The sequence below is a fragment of the Mytilus galloprovincialis genome, chromosome 5, assembly GCF_965363235.1.
Source record: "Mytilus galloprovincialis chromosome 5, xbMytGall1.hap1.1, whole genome shotgun sequence".
Lineage (NCBI taxonomy): Eukaryota > Metazoa > Mollusca > Bivalvia > Mytilida > Mytilidae > Mytilus > Mytilus galloprovincialis.
Genome location: NC_134842.1, coordinates 19,936,695 through 19,952,490, shown reverse-complemented (window position 1 = coordinate 19,952,490; position 15,796 = coordinate 19,936,695). Strand labels below are relative to the sequence as shown.

Genomic DNA, 15,796 nt, shown 5'->3' with positions numbered 1-15,796 from the left:
AGTATTTTCCTAGCGCTAACAGTATTGAAGACTTGCTCGTTTTGAGAATCACTAGTCTTAATTTCACACGTTAAGATAGTCGGTAAGATAAATTCGTTACATAGTGTGCTAGTGACGTAATACAGCTCTCACCCCATATGTAATTTACTGACCCCATATATACCGTATTAGGTCACTAGAATTATACTGACCAAATTGATCTTCTATAAAATGTTAAGTACTTGTAATATGTTGGTAATGACCATGTGCAAACTAGCTGTGTAAAGTCATTCTCATGATTTATTATTCGCCAATGGCGTATTCATATCTATTTCTACTGATTTCTTATTCGCCAATGGCGTATTCATATCTATTTCATGATTTCTTATTCGCCAATGGCGTATTCATATCTATTTCTACTGCATTTTTGTCTTTTAGTTCCAAGTAATGTTCTGGGCTGTAAGATTTATTGTCAACAGATGTAGCTTCGTTTTGAATCTCTGTATGACAACAACATTTTTTGTTCACAAAAATCCGTAAAAGGTACAGAAGAAATAAGATGATATGACAAATTGGAATCGCTATGAGTACAATTATCAGTGAAAAGCCGGTAGTGTATCCAGTGTTACTCCAGTCAAAGGATGGATAGATATAGGATTTCTCCTGAGTATTGGTACCTCCTAATACCTTGTATATAACAGAGAACACAACATATGCGATACCCAATATCATCGAATGGAAAAGATGATAGAAACGTACAGGGATTCCAGTCAGGAATAAGTTGACTAAAACGTACACCGCATTTAATCCGTGTGTTTCTATGTCTACTGCTGTAGTTGTGCTGGAACCTGAAAATACAAATACAAAAGTGTACTAAACAGCTCTCCATGCGTAATAATTTGTGAAAGTAAAACATTATAGGTCAAAGTACGGTCTGAAACACGGAGCCTGGTTCACACCGAACAGCAAGCTATAAAGCTAAAGGTCCCCAAAAATTACGATTTTTTTTATAGTATAAAAGCATTTAGGAAAACCAACGGTCTAAATAAATCTATATTAAAAAAGATAAATTAAGAAAAATAAGTTCATGTGAAAACCTGATTGATCCACATGAGATTTTAAGTTACAAAGGAAAATTTCAAGGTGACTAAAAAAAAGTTGAGACTATTGAAAATCAACTATAGAACTTCTTACTTGAATAAAGTAATCCCCAGCGCACCATAGGAGCAAGGATACTTAACGAATTTGAAACGTTAAAAAACACCCAATCAAATTTCAGATACCATGGCATGTCAGAACATGCACCTGAAATAGAATATGGAGAATAAAAGATTTTTTTATTTTATATCATTAATAATGTTCTACTCTAAATTCTTTCTGCTGATTTTGGTGGATTCAAGTTTTTTTTTAAAGGGGGCGTATGAAAAAAAGGGGAAATTCGTTTTACTAACTGTTTACCAAATGAATTCTGAAGCAACCATTATTAATAATACAATACAACAAGATGCAAACTTTTTATAGCTGACTATGCGGAATGGGCTTTGCTTATTGTTTAAGACCGTACGGTACCTATAGTTATTATAGTTGTTAATTTCTGTGTCATTTTGGTCTCTTGTGGAGAGTTGTCTCATTTGGCAATCATACCACATCTTCCTTTTTACAATCAAATTGAAAGTAAAAAAATAATTAAAGCAGCCATAACAAGTTATCAGCAAATTGAACTTACCTAGAAATATATCATCTCTTTTGACAGCAATGTATACAACACATATAGCGTCAATGATGGTAGAAAATGTCAGGACAAAGTATGTCCAGTTTGTAGCGTATATAAACCATTTCACCTGTTGTGCAGGGTCGTCGCCAGCCCATTGGTAACTATAAACTCCAGTCAAAATAATCCAGACTAAATGGTACAACGCCCAAAATATACGCCAACCTAGATAAAGCTTGTGGTAACCACACTGGGAGAGAAAAAATAATGATAATGATAATGATATAAAATCTGTTTTCAGCAGAACAGCATATTCAAAGTTATAGAAAAACAAATTTTCCAGGTTAATATACTTTTTTCGGTTTGGCAAATGAGTGAATTGAAAGTAGACTTTATTCCCGTGTCTGAGACCCTGCTGTTTAGGAGTGTCGGTGTTCTTGGAATACATCAGTATAATAGACACTTGACAATTATAAAAAGACTGTATTTTGCTCACTTAAAATCTGTTTGTTTTGTTGTACGGTTGATGTTTTATTGACATTTATTACTACGAGTAATATCTTCTTTTCACGAATAAATGTTCGCGCCATATATACTTCTCTATTATTTATATCAAAGTTGCAGTGAGGCCCTCAACAATGAGCAAACAGTCTTACTTCAATTAAATGCAAGGTTTAGACGGAATTTTGAACGGTTTTGTATACCCTGTGAAGGTAACCACGCAATCCAATTACTGGATCAGATGGGACATTTTACTCCCATTCTATAAAAACATTCCAATCAATTTTACATTATTATCAAATGTTTTGTGTTTATATTTAAGAGAATTAAGACGTCTTTGATGTTATCCTTACACGATTTCAATCCTATTTGTTCATACTAAACCTTGGAAAGTTATTATTTTAAATACTTCCAGAGCAGGGTAACACAAAATGAGGGAAGCACTATACAATAGTAGCTGTCTGTTAATTTGATACAACTTGATCTTTTCTTAAATACTAGTGATTCTGAATCATGAGAAACTAGTGTTTCTGAATCATGGGATATTAGTGTTTCTGAATCATGGGATACTAGTGTTTCTGAATCATGGGATATAAGTGTTTCTGAATCATGGGATACTAGTGTTTCTGAATCATGGGATATTAGTGTTTCTGAATCATGGGATATTAGTGTTTCTGAATCATGGGATACTAGTGTTTCTGAATCATGAGAAACTAGTGTTTCTGAATCATGGGATACTAGTGTTTCTGAATCATGGTATACTAGAGTTTCTGAATCATGGGATACTAGTGTTTCTTAATCATGAGATACTAGTGTTTCTGAATCATGAAATACTAATGTTTCTGAATCATTGGATACTAGTGTTTCTGAATCATGGGATACCAGTGTTTCTGAATCATGGGATACATATGTTTCTGAATCCTGAGATACTAGTGTTTCTGAATCCTGAGATACTAGTGTTTCTGAATCCTGAGATACTAGTGTTACTGTATCATCGGATACTAGTGATATTCTGAGTCATTGGATACTAGTGTTTCTGAATCATGAGATACTAGTGATTCTGATTCATAGAATACTAGTGTTTCTGAATCATGAGATACTAGTGTTTCTGAATTATGGGATACTAGTGTTTCTGAATCATGGATACTAGTGTTTCTGAATCATGAGATACTAGTGATTCTGCATCATGAGATACTAGTGATTCTGAATCATGAGATACTATTGATTCTGAATCGTGGGATACTAGTGTTTCTGAATTATGGGATACTAGTGTTTCTGAATCATGGATACTAGTGTTTCTGAATCATGAGGTACTAGTATTTCTGAATCCTGAGATACTAGTGTTTCTGAATCGTGGGATACTAGTGTTTCTGAATTATGGGATACTAGTGTTTCTGAATCATGGATACTAGTGTTTCTGAATCATGAGATACTAATGATTCTGAATCATGAGATACTAGTGATTCTGAATCATGAGATACTATTGATTCTGAATCGTGGGATACTAGTGTTTCTGAATTATGGGATACTAGTGTTTCTGAATCATGGATACTAGTGTTTCTGAATCATGAGGTACTAGTATTTCTGAATCCTGAGATACTAGTGTTTCTAAATCATGAGATACTAGTGTTTTTGAATCATGGGATACTAGTATTTCTAAATCATGAGATACTAATTTTTCTGAATCATGAGATACTAGTGATTCTGAATCATGGAATACTTGTGATTCTGAATCATGAAATATTTCTGAATCGTGAGATACTAGTGTTTCTGAATCATGGTATACTAGTATTTCTGAATCATGAGATACTAGTGATTCTGAATCAGGGGATACTAGTGTTTCTGAATCATTGGATACTAGTGCTTCGGAATCATGGGATACTAGTGTTTTTTAATCATGGGATACTTGTGTTACTGTATCATGGTATGCTAGTGATTTTGAATCATGAGATACTAGTATTTCTGAATCATGAGATATAAATGGTTCTGAGTCATGAGATACTAGTGTTTCTGAATCATGGGATATAAATGGTTCTGAGTCATGAGATACTAGTGTTTCTGAATCATGAGATACTAGTGTGTTTCTGAACTATGGGATACTAGTGTTTCTGAATCATGAGATACTAGTGTTTCTGAATCATGAGATACTAGTGTGTTTCTGAACTATGGGATACTAGTGTTTCTGAATCATGAGATACTAATGTTTCTGAATCATGAGATACTGTTTTTCTGAATCATGGGATACTAGTGTTTCTGAACTATGGGATACTAGTGTTTCTGAACTATGGGATACTAGTGTTTCTGAGTCATGAGATACTAGTGTTTCTGAATCATGAGATACTAGTGTTTCTGAATCATGGGATACTAGTGTTTCTGAATCATGAGATACTTATTTTCTGAATCACGAGATACTAGTGTTTCTGAATCATGGGATACTAGTGTTTCTGAGTCATGAGATACTTTTTTTTCTGAATCACGAGATACTAGTGTTTCTGAATCATGGGATACTAGTGTTTCTGAGTCATGATATACTAGTGTTTCTGAATCATGAGATATTAGTGTTTCTGAGTCATGGGATATTAGTGTTACTGTATCATGGGATACTAATGTTTCTGAATCATGGGATATAAATGGTTCTGAGTCATGAGATACTAGTGTTTCTGAATCATGAGATACTAGTGTTTCTTAATCATGCGATACTAGTGTTTCTGAATAATGGAATAAGAAGTGTAAATTCAAATAAAATCAATGATAAAGAATATTCAATGAACGTGAATAAGATTTGATTTACAAATTGTTGAATTTATGATTCAGTGGTAGTTACTCCTTGTATGCATGTACTCTACATTATATATTCGTACATTATTTGGGAAGAGACATTTTAGGTGGTTGAAAAATATTCTATACTTAAATCAAAACAATGTTTGTGCCCCAAATCTTCATGCGAGTATGTTTAACAATATATAACATATTCATAATGAAAAGATAACAATTCCCGACTAAACATCATTGAACATCTGCTCTCTGGTCGGGTTGCTGTCTCTGACATATTCCCTACTTCCATTCTCAATTTTATCATACTGCATCTTCTATTTTTATATCGTATGTATTGTTCATTTTTAAGGATGAGATATTTCAGAATGATTTTGTTTCGCGGTTTGAATTTTGTATGATCATTACTACTTAAGGTTCATGTGGACCCTGCGGCTAAAATTTTCACCTTTAAATTTGCTCCGAGTACAAACAAACCTGTGTATCTGGAAAAGGTTTTATGTCAAATCATGCCCTAGTTAAATAAAACTAAATATATTTTGTTTAAAAAAAATGAAAAAATCGACAGGATTTGCAGTGCATTTTTTTCATTCCTCCAGAAGGTGCCCATATAGACTGAGTTTGGAAAGAGGTTTGAAATCTTAAATTTATTGACATGGACAGGTTTGAGAACTTCCCCACTGATAATAATTGGTGATTTAAACTGTGTACCTGAGTGGACAATATTAAGGTTCATGTGGACCCTTTGGCTAAAATGGCCGTATTTTCACCTCAAAATTTACTCTTGAGTACAGACAAACCTGCGCATCTGTAAAATTTTTAAGGCATAGCATGCCCTAGATAAATAAATTTCAAATATGTTTTATGTTTTAGAAAAATAAAAACTTACCAGGATTTTGCAGTGCACTTTTTTTTTTCATTCCTCCACAAGGTGCCAAAACAAACTAAGTTGGGAAACAGGTTTGAGAACTTCCCCACAGGTAATAATTGAAGTTGACATGGACAAAAGATAGACAATAGATACCTGACAATAATTGGAGATTTAAACTGTATACCTGAGTGGACATTATCAACACGCTTGGTAAACCATCTAATCTCAACCAAATGGTTGAGACAGAAAAATGTATTCTAGCACTTCCTGTTGAGCCTTTCTGGTTCAAAATATCCAAAATAAACACAGGGTAGGTCGACTTTTCGTCAATATACTGAAAATCGATGAGTTTTTTGTAAAATAGGAGAATGTCATGCCATAGATAATTGAATTATGATTTGTTTCGTGTAGAACACGGACCAATATGATTTAAAATGACATCAGAATGACTTTTCTCCAGCAGGTAAATGTCGCCAGTACCGTCAGTTATTGACAAAATGACAGTGCGATCATCGTTAAAGCTAACATATATGAGTAAATTGGTATTTTTCTAAAACCTTATCAACATAAAATTACAGTTTGTTCTTTTTCTATACGAATACAATTTCATTATGCTGAATGTGTTATAAAGTATGTCACGTTGAGATATTCTGGTATCGGTTGTGATATTCTGGCACAATGTTGAGATCTTCTGTTAAATCAATCTTTAAACTAGTTAAGGTAGATCATAGATATATATAATTCTGGAGATAGAATTTTCTTATACTTTGCCAAAGTGAAGATTGTATTATGCTTTTTTTCAAAAATATAATAAAAAGTATGGGTCACCGTGATAATTAGCAAGCTACGAGTCGTTGAAAATTGCCTAGATTTGGTTAGATTGTTCATTAAAAAAAACCACACACACTTGTGTGCCAAAAAAAATTCTATGAAATAAATTGTGAGAAGATATGTTTTAAGAAAGTAAAAAAGAAAAAATGGTGTCAAAGAACTTGTTTTCTTTCTACAGTAGAAATTGAAAACAAAAGCCTCTTTATATAAAGGTATGTAGGAAAACAAATTCTGAGACGAGTGCCTGTGGTGAAAACGCAACCAATAAAGGTTTATAACCCCTTCTCACCCCGTATAACCCCGATACAAATGAATCCGGACGTTGACGCGTTCGAAGCGATAATCAGGACATCATTTGGTATGACAACAATTTCGAATGCCTCTCTAGAACTTATTTGAGTATATATAAATATGTCAATGTGCATGTTAGTTTATTTATTCAATTATACAGTTGTTGTAAGTTTTAGATATTGCATAGAACGTTTGATTAAACTGCTAGATGCAAAACGCACAGACATGGTGCAATTTCATACGTTTTATGAGGTAAACAATGCTGAATATCTTTTCGTGCATACACCTTTGCATATTAATACCTTAAGCAATAATAAATAACTATACGTTGAATTACTACGTGTCTTCAAATGTTCCCTAAAACTTAGAATAAACGCAATATCATACTTAATACATTTTCTCTTACTGTATTGTTCGTTCAATCAAATGTGTCGCGTTCGTTGTGCGTTTTTAAATAATCACTGTACAGTTCGTTGACAAAAACCGTCACAAATCACTTTCTTGTCAAGGTATTCGAGATGGTGTCGTCGACCCTTTTTCTGTATTTTATTGTAAATGTTTATCTGTTAACTTAGTCAAAGTAGTTTAACTTAAAATATCTGTCATTCAAAGCCAAAATTGCAATATTTAACCAGCGTGACATCTGATAGGAATGCTTCTATTGAAAATTGGGACTTTCAACGTTATTCCAGATGATATGAACAGCTAATAAGTAAATTCCAGTAGAAATAAAGTTTCAAAAAGTATAGTACAGTCAATAAAACTTTAATGACTTACTTTTCACTCTGAGACTCTTCTAAATGCCGATGTTGGTCCAAATTCGCCTAGACGAAAGCAGACATAGGAACTCGTTGAACTTAATTTGCCGAATGCCATAGATGGCATTCCAACTGCTTTATTTTTTAAATTTTCTTTTTATATATATGAAGCTTTGTAGATGTGATGTGGTGGTCAGTGAGACAACGTTCCACCACAGTTTAAATAAAGTGGGTGTATAAAGCAATTATTATAGTCCAATGTACAACATTTAACAATGAGGAAAACCTATACCATAAAGTCGGCTAAAAAAGGCCCCAATATATAAAAAAAATTAAAACGATAAAACTAACGGTAATATTTGTATAACTTATGAATTATGTATTAAAGAAGAAGAATAAATGACAGATCTGTATGTACTACAGGCGCCTGACGTTGGACCGACACAAAAAAATTGCGGCGGGATTAAACACGTGAGCCCTCAACCCTCTCCTTAACCTGGGACACTGGTGTAACAGCACAACATGATAAAAAAAACCTGTACAGTTGCAATTTGCTCAACTCAAAATGTCGGTACAAGGTAGAAAAAACATATACAATATCGACAAAGGAGTAATTTTAGTAACTGATAGTTATTTCAAAGCGAATTACAACTAAGAGGTAAATCATGTATCTATAAAAGTATTAATCAGTATACATCCAACGTTTTTATGTAAAGACGTAATAAAACGCATGGACTTGTACAATGCCAAATATAAACAGTATCGAGAGGATGTACGGTATTATGAGTTCTCATAAGTGTGCCTATATTGTAATAATGTTAAGTGATTAACCGGTACAGCATAACTTTCTATATTGTAGCCAAATTTTTTTTATTCATGAAAGAATTTGGTAAAGGATGACTGGGAAATATACTATTACATATGGTCACTTTGGGTTTTTTTCCGACCGGCAGTAAAACCTGACCGAAGTTGGCCAACCGTTTAGTTGTGTGGGATGATGTAAAAGTACGCAGTCTCGTCCAGTCCGAATGGGAATACAAGATCCAATGTCTTGTGTAAAGAGAGTACTACGCTAACTACACTGTACGAATCACTGCAAAAAACTTTATGAGAGGTCCATAAATGACCTGTTGAAAGGCAACATTTGTGTCCTCATTTTATCCAGTGGCAGTCCAAACTTCCCTAACGTAATTCCGGAGGGCCTCCTTCCAATACCTACATGTAGTATGTGTTGCTACTTTGTGCTCATCCTGAACATACATGACATATTTGCAAGTGAACGTTAAGCAAGTTACTAACAATCAGCTATTACGTACGCGTGTCATAAACAAATAAAAGGGCCCAGAAATTGTTCAGTACCAACTGCGAAACGTTTCAATTTTAATTGATAACTTTTAAGACATGAAAGAAGAAACAAAGCAAATGACTAAGGTTAGATTGATGATTGATGCTTTGGTCATCTGCATAATTTACCCATGACGCCCAGGGTAACTGGGGAATATAAATATGGTTCCTTTGGTCTTCTCCGAAATAAGTGAAAATTTGAATGAAATGCAAATGGGTGGGTATAGACTTTAAGGTGCTTATAATAACCATAATGACCAATCATTAAGATTTTGTCACCACAGTAGAAAGACTGTAATATTCGAGGAAATTAAGCATAATCGTTTTACCTTGAAAATTAAACGAACAAAAAACATAATATAAAAAGCAAACCAGTTATAATTAAGAATTATCTCTTCATCTTTATATCTTCACATAAAAGTAACTGTATTACTATTGATGGCTTTCAGTTACATGTTTATTGTATACACATATATTCTTTAGCCTTAATGTAACTCTATTGTAATCTTTGACCCCTAGGACCCGCCTCTGAGATTCAGACCAAAAGGCTTAACCTATTATCCATTGATTGTTTTTGATTGCTGTCTATATTAAAAAAAATTGTGGTATTAAACAACACTTCGCAAGAGACCAAACGAAACAAAAATGAACAACATTACTATAGGTCACTGTACGGCCTTCAACAATGAACAAAGCCAATACCGCATAGTCAGCTACAAAACACACCGAAATGACAAATGTAAAACAATTCATACGAAAACTACCGGCCCAATTTATGCACAAAACAGTGAACAAAAAAAATATATATAACCACGGAAATACAGAATATGGCGGGATTAAACAATGTTAGCGAGCACCAAATCCACCACCTAACCGTACATTAAATGTCGTATGGTAAAAACGTTCAAAAATGCTATCAAATTAGAAATTGGACGTGTGTATCTGTATGCTTAGCCATGTTTGCATCTGTCGAGTTATTGTATTTTCCTACCTTTGATAACTATTCCTATCAATCAAGTTACACTTTCGTATACATAAGGATTTTTTTACATGTACAAATTTCCTCCAAGAGTGTTTCGACGTCACAATATAATGGATATTATGGGTTGCTGTCTGCATGCTATGGTGGGAAATTATTATTTTCATACATGCATATTGGTTATAATCATACCAAAGCATAATTTAATACATGCAAAAATCATTGACAAACGCAATATTGGGTCAACGCAGCGTACAGTATAAAAAGATGTAACGACAATGAAGCGTACAGTATAAAAAGTTGTAACGACAACGAAGCGTACACAACATGAAAATAAAGACACTTTAAAACGTGTATTTTTTTGTTTCTAGATACAACATAAACAAACGATCTTTATAAGTTTGTTAATTTATACTATGAAATTTTCAAAAATGTATGTTTTAAAAAATAAGAGGTACGAGAAACATTAAGTTTTGAATATTTAAAAATACCAAGCACGTTTTATCATTAATATCGTCGTGCGTTTTTTGATATTTGTATATAAAAATGTCACACATTTGAAAAACCTTTTAGTAACTAATGAGTATTATGGCAAAGAATATATTGGAGCAAAATATCCGAAGAATAGATATTGGATTTTCTTTAAAAGTATTAATTTCTTACTGTCGGAACTCAGTGTTACATGGTGTGTTCGATTCGAACGCGTCAACGTCCGGTTTCATCTGTATCGGGGTTAATATACAGGGTGCTTCTGTAGCCATTTTTTCCCCAACTATTCAAAGTTCAATAGTATCAAAACTACAGATATAATGAATAATAGAGATAGGCCATTTTGTACATATACCAAGGGGAAACATGATGCAAATCATTATTATTTACTGTTTCATTGCATTTGATAGAAATAGAGAATTTTGTGGCAAATAGACCAAGATTTTTATAGAAAATCCACAGCCTTTAATACAGAGATTTCTGTTATAAAATTTGAAACACAGATTACTCACTTGCTTTTCTATGATGTGCTACCGTTTATTGTTTACAAAATGTTCTATTAAGCAACCTGTAAATTCCAAAACACATCGTGCTGAGTAACTAACTGACTAAAGTCGAGTGCACCCTAAAAGGTGTACGTGATTTGGTCCATGTTTATATTTGTTTAAACAAATAACTACATAAATAAACTTTTTTTTAAGGAAATCAATGCTGGGTCCACACGAACCTGAACTGGGTCCACACGAACCTGAACTATTCTCCACAAAATACTGATATGCACCCCTCCCCCCAAATAAAATCAAGACAAACAAACGGTCTCGAATGATTGAAAAGAATACATGCAGTAAAATACTAGTAAAAAAACATCTTACCTGAAATTTGATAAAATCATTTGGTTTGGAGTAATCAAGTTTAAACTCACTCAACAAAAAGTAATCGTTCCAGCCCATACTGGACCTATTATGATTTGTAGGGCATACGGTGACACATTTTAATTATACGTGTTGCCACAATAACACCAACCCGAATAATTCAGTCCCTGGCCTCCTCGTAATCGACCTCTCCTACTTGCGAGAAGTAATCGTAGATCAGCGGAATATAACGACTGTCTGAATTATTCGGGTTACAATAACACGGGAAAAACGTGATCGTTACTGGCTTATAAATTACCTATTCCTGTAAAAATCACCAACCGTGATTATACCGTCAATGAAGCATGTATTTGTTTATTTTTAAAAGGAACGTCCAGGGACAAATAAACTATATACATTAAATACGGAAAAAGTTGGCACAAAATTTCTGAAAAGAAACACCAGAAGAGACCGAAATAAAAGAAAGGAGTTTTAAGTGCCCATTTAACTTATTAAAAGGAGACAACTTTTTTAATTAACATGTCACCTATGAAGTCCTCGATCCCTTCTTCCGATGAAAAAAGGAAGGAAAAGACAAGTAGATGTAACACGGTATCAAAATGTCCTTTTTTAACAACAGTAATATTTATAATATCAATTGATTATGTTAAGGGTAGGAACATTAGAGAATGTAAATAATAAAACTAGAAACTGAGCAACAATTAAAAACACAGACAAAAAGCAGGGGTGATCTCATGTGTTCCGGATGGGTGAGCAGATTCTGCTCCGCATGAATTCAGGACCTTCCACGAATCCGATAATAATTTATTAACCTGTTATCTTAAAATAAAATTCATGGTCCGATTTAGAAAGATCAAGGTTGTTCACAGTCGCTGGGCTAGAATTAAGTGACTGACGTGGATATTTTTTTTTTTTTTTTTTTTTTATATACAGGTAGATGAGTGAATAACATAACTGTTTTCCACTTTTAACAAATTTCCTTAAAAAGAGGGTGATGGCCACAATAACTACTGCTTTCAAAGTAGAGACCATAGATAACCTAAATGTAAGAGAAAAAAGACGTAAACAGCTATTATATATGTTGTTTGGTGGCGGATCCTGAACTTTTCATACTGGGAGGGGGAGAGGCGCTGACTAAACTAAAATGGGCGCTCAAGTACGTCATGTTTAGTGATTTCTATAGACTCAACCATTTTTTTCAACAAAGGGGGCGCGGGGACCCAAAGCCCCCAGGCCCCTCGGTCAGCCTATACGTATTTACTTACAGATTTATATGTTAAACTATAGGTTATTCGATTTGTTGCAGACATGCTGCATGTTTTGAGGAAACCATAAATAAAAACGTTTGCAGGATACGACTCAAATCTGTAAAGTTGTAGTATAGTCGAAGCTATTCAGAAATAATCTCCAAAACATACATTGTTAAGAGAGGTTGACCTAGGTTTAGGGAAATGTCATTTTCATAAATATATTCTTAGCTTCTAGTATACATCGATTATTTCAAATCTGTTTCAAGTTAATACTTAAAATACATTCGACACATTTGATTTTTACAAACGCAATGAAAAAGAGTTGTCTTTTTAAAGGAGCACTAGCTACGAGATAGATAAAATAATCTCACAGTATTTATTTTTTGTTTAATCATTAATCAAAGTGAAAAAGTGAAATAACAGTTCGCTTTTAACAGCCAGTATGGTTCAATTTTGTCAAATTAAGCTAAGAATCATTGATGATCAATTATTCTCTTGCAAGTGAATAATCTGAGAGACTGACCTCATTGAATCGGTATTCATGTGAACTTTATTTGAACCCATTAACTAGACATTGATAATGCATGCAATGTGCGTGTTTGATTACTTAAAGGAAAATAATGTCAACATTGAAAGTGAAACAATGGTAAATCATCTGACTGACTGATTCGATACTCAAAACAGTTATTCTTTTACAGGTAAAAACGACGATTTACATATATTTGTAATCCATAATATGAAATTCAAGACCTACAAAAATCCAATTGCATGAGCTCTCTTTCTCTTTCTCTTTTTATTTATGTTTATATCGCTTATTTGACCATCGGAGGTTTTCGGAGGTTAACTCGACAGTTAATTAGATGGCGTCTAGACTTAAATACACACGAAACGAAGCTACATATTATCGAACCATGCATGTCTTATAAATTATCGTTTTAGACTTTTAGAATTTTAGAATTTGGATAAATGCATAGTGTTTCACATGGTTTAAAATCAAAATGTAAGAATTTGAGTCAAATCGTTGAATATGACTTTGACAGGAAGTGCACCTTTAAGTATGTTACTGATATGGAAGTGAATATCCGCCATAATTATTCAATTCTTAATTTGTGAAATGCAATTTCTTAATTCGTAACATGCAATTTCTTAATTCGTAACATGCAATTTCTTAATTCGTAACATATGCAATTTCTTAATTTGTAAAATGTTATTTCTTAATTTGTAACATGTATTTTTTTTCCATCCGTTACATGAATTTCTACATTTCTTGATTTGTGAAATGTAAATTCTTAATGTAAAAACAAAGTCTTAATTTGTTCACGTATTTTTTTTCATTCTTTACATGAATTTCTAAATTTCTTAATTTGTGAAATGTAGTTAATTAGAACTTTAGTCACGTTTGGTGAGATCGCGCCTGTATAATCGTTACCGCTGCCAGTCAATGAGAAGTTCAGTTTCTAAAGAAAAACTACAAGTTACAAATCAACATGTTACAAATCAAGAAGTTTGACAAGTCTTGAGAAGTTTTACAAGTCTAGAATGAAATAGATTCACAATATTACACACGAGGTCGCTGTGGAGCCATGTCAACTCGTACCTTCGCAAACTCGTACCCAATATTTACCAACTCTTATTTCTACCAACTCGCACCCAATATTTTATAATTTATATCCATTCAAGTTGTTATATTCTTTTCTATAATATAAAAACATGCACATACAATTAAATGCAACGGCATCGATTTGCAATCTGTTGCAATTAATTGATTTTGATCAGAAATATCTAAAGGTTAACCATTTCACTGATTAGAATATTGTGTTATTATATAATTATTGAACATGTATACGAAGCAAATTATCGTTCAAACAATTTCATATAATCACTTTCTTCTATAGACGAATGAATAACTGAGATATTTCTGATTAAAACTTATATTCTAATCAGTGATCATTAGTCAGTGTCGGGGAAGGAGTGGGAGGTTCCGGGGGTTGATCCCCCCTTTTTGTTTGACTACTAATGCTTTTGTATAGGGACATATGGTTGGGACACCCATTTTCTATTTGACTTGAAAATGTTGGAATACCCTTTTAAAAATTGGCTTGATTGGCACCTGCTTAGTGGACTAAAGGCTAGAACATACAAAAATAGATGAGAATTGGGTTGTTTTAAGAAAAAATAAATATAGACGGGTGTATGAAAACAGATACCAGAATCAGTACTGCACTTTAAACACCACATTCCATTGAGTTTTACTTATTGACTTTGTAAAAACTAAGATTGGGTGAAAATAAGAGCGAAATGTATATTTTTTTAATTTTAATCATGGTCCGTATTTGTTATAGTACCTTAATAACTGTATAAAACGTTTGTACTATGTTTAAAGCTTGTACTTGCTTTTTCGATTCAAAAAGATTAGATAAAACATCCTATGAAGCTTTTTTCACTGATCTTTGTGTTGAACATGCGTTCAAGGAGGTTTTTCTATTTAGTTTATGTATGAAAGCCTTTCTTATCTTTAAAATCGTTTGATTGATTGTTAGTGTTTAACGTCACTTTTAAGCGCCGTTTTTTTGGCTATTTCGTGTCGGTTAGTTTTTACTACTGGAAGAAACCGTAGACCTTCGATAGGGAAACTGACAACCCGTATATTTATGAAGCGACAAAGTCAGAACAAGAATTAAATAAATTAAAATAAATCTAATTGTCTAGAATGTTTAAAGTATATATGTTAGTTAACATCGTTTCATCAAATATTCAGATATGATGTCCAAGAAGGATACCAATAAAATCTGGAGACAGTATATTTTTGTTTTGGTCAGCCCACAAACATGTACAAGCTTATACAATATTTGGACCATGTTGTTTGAGGTATGTAATACTAAGGTTTTTAGGTGTCAGACCACCAATTACTCCCTCCAATTTATAACGACACGGGATTGTAAAACATATCCGTTGTTATAATTGCAACGGGTATTCCTTAACGACCAACCGAATCCTGAATGCGATCGTAAAATTTATGAAGTCTTAGGTATGATGGTAACTTCACCACTCTAAAATCTTGTCTTGATAGCTTCATTATGCACAGAATCCCTCTATTCAATGAAATCATGATAGGAAATACAGGCCTTACAATTTCGTATCATATGTC

General features: G+C 33.2%; 1 long non-coding RNA gene across 1 annotated transcript; it reads right to left on the bottom strand.

The window, feature by feature from the left end:
• Positions 1 to 261: 261 nt before the first annotated feature.
• Positions 262 to 11,561, bottom strand: LOC143074383 (uncharacterized). Its single transcript, XR_012977826.1, has 4 exons — positions 11,399 to 11,561; positions 1,706 to 1,940; positions 1,174 to 1,284; positions 262 to 827 (listed from the first exon to the last, which is right to left on the bottom strand). It is a non-coding gene; the product is annotated as an uncharacterized LOC143074383 (long non-coding RNA).
• Positions 11,562 to 15,796: the final 4,235 nt, after the last annotated feature.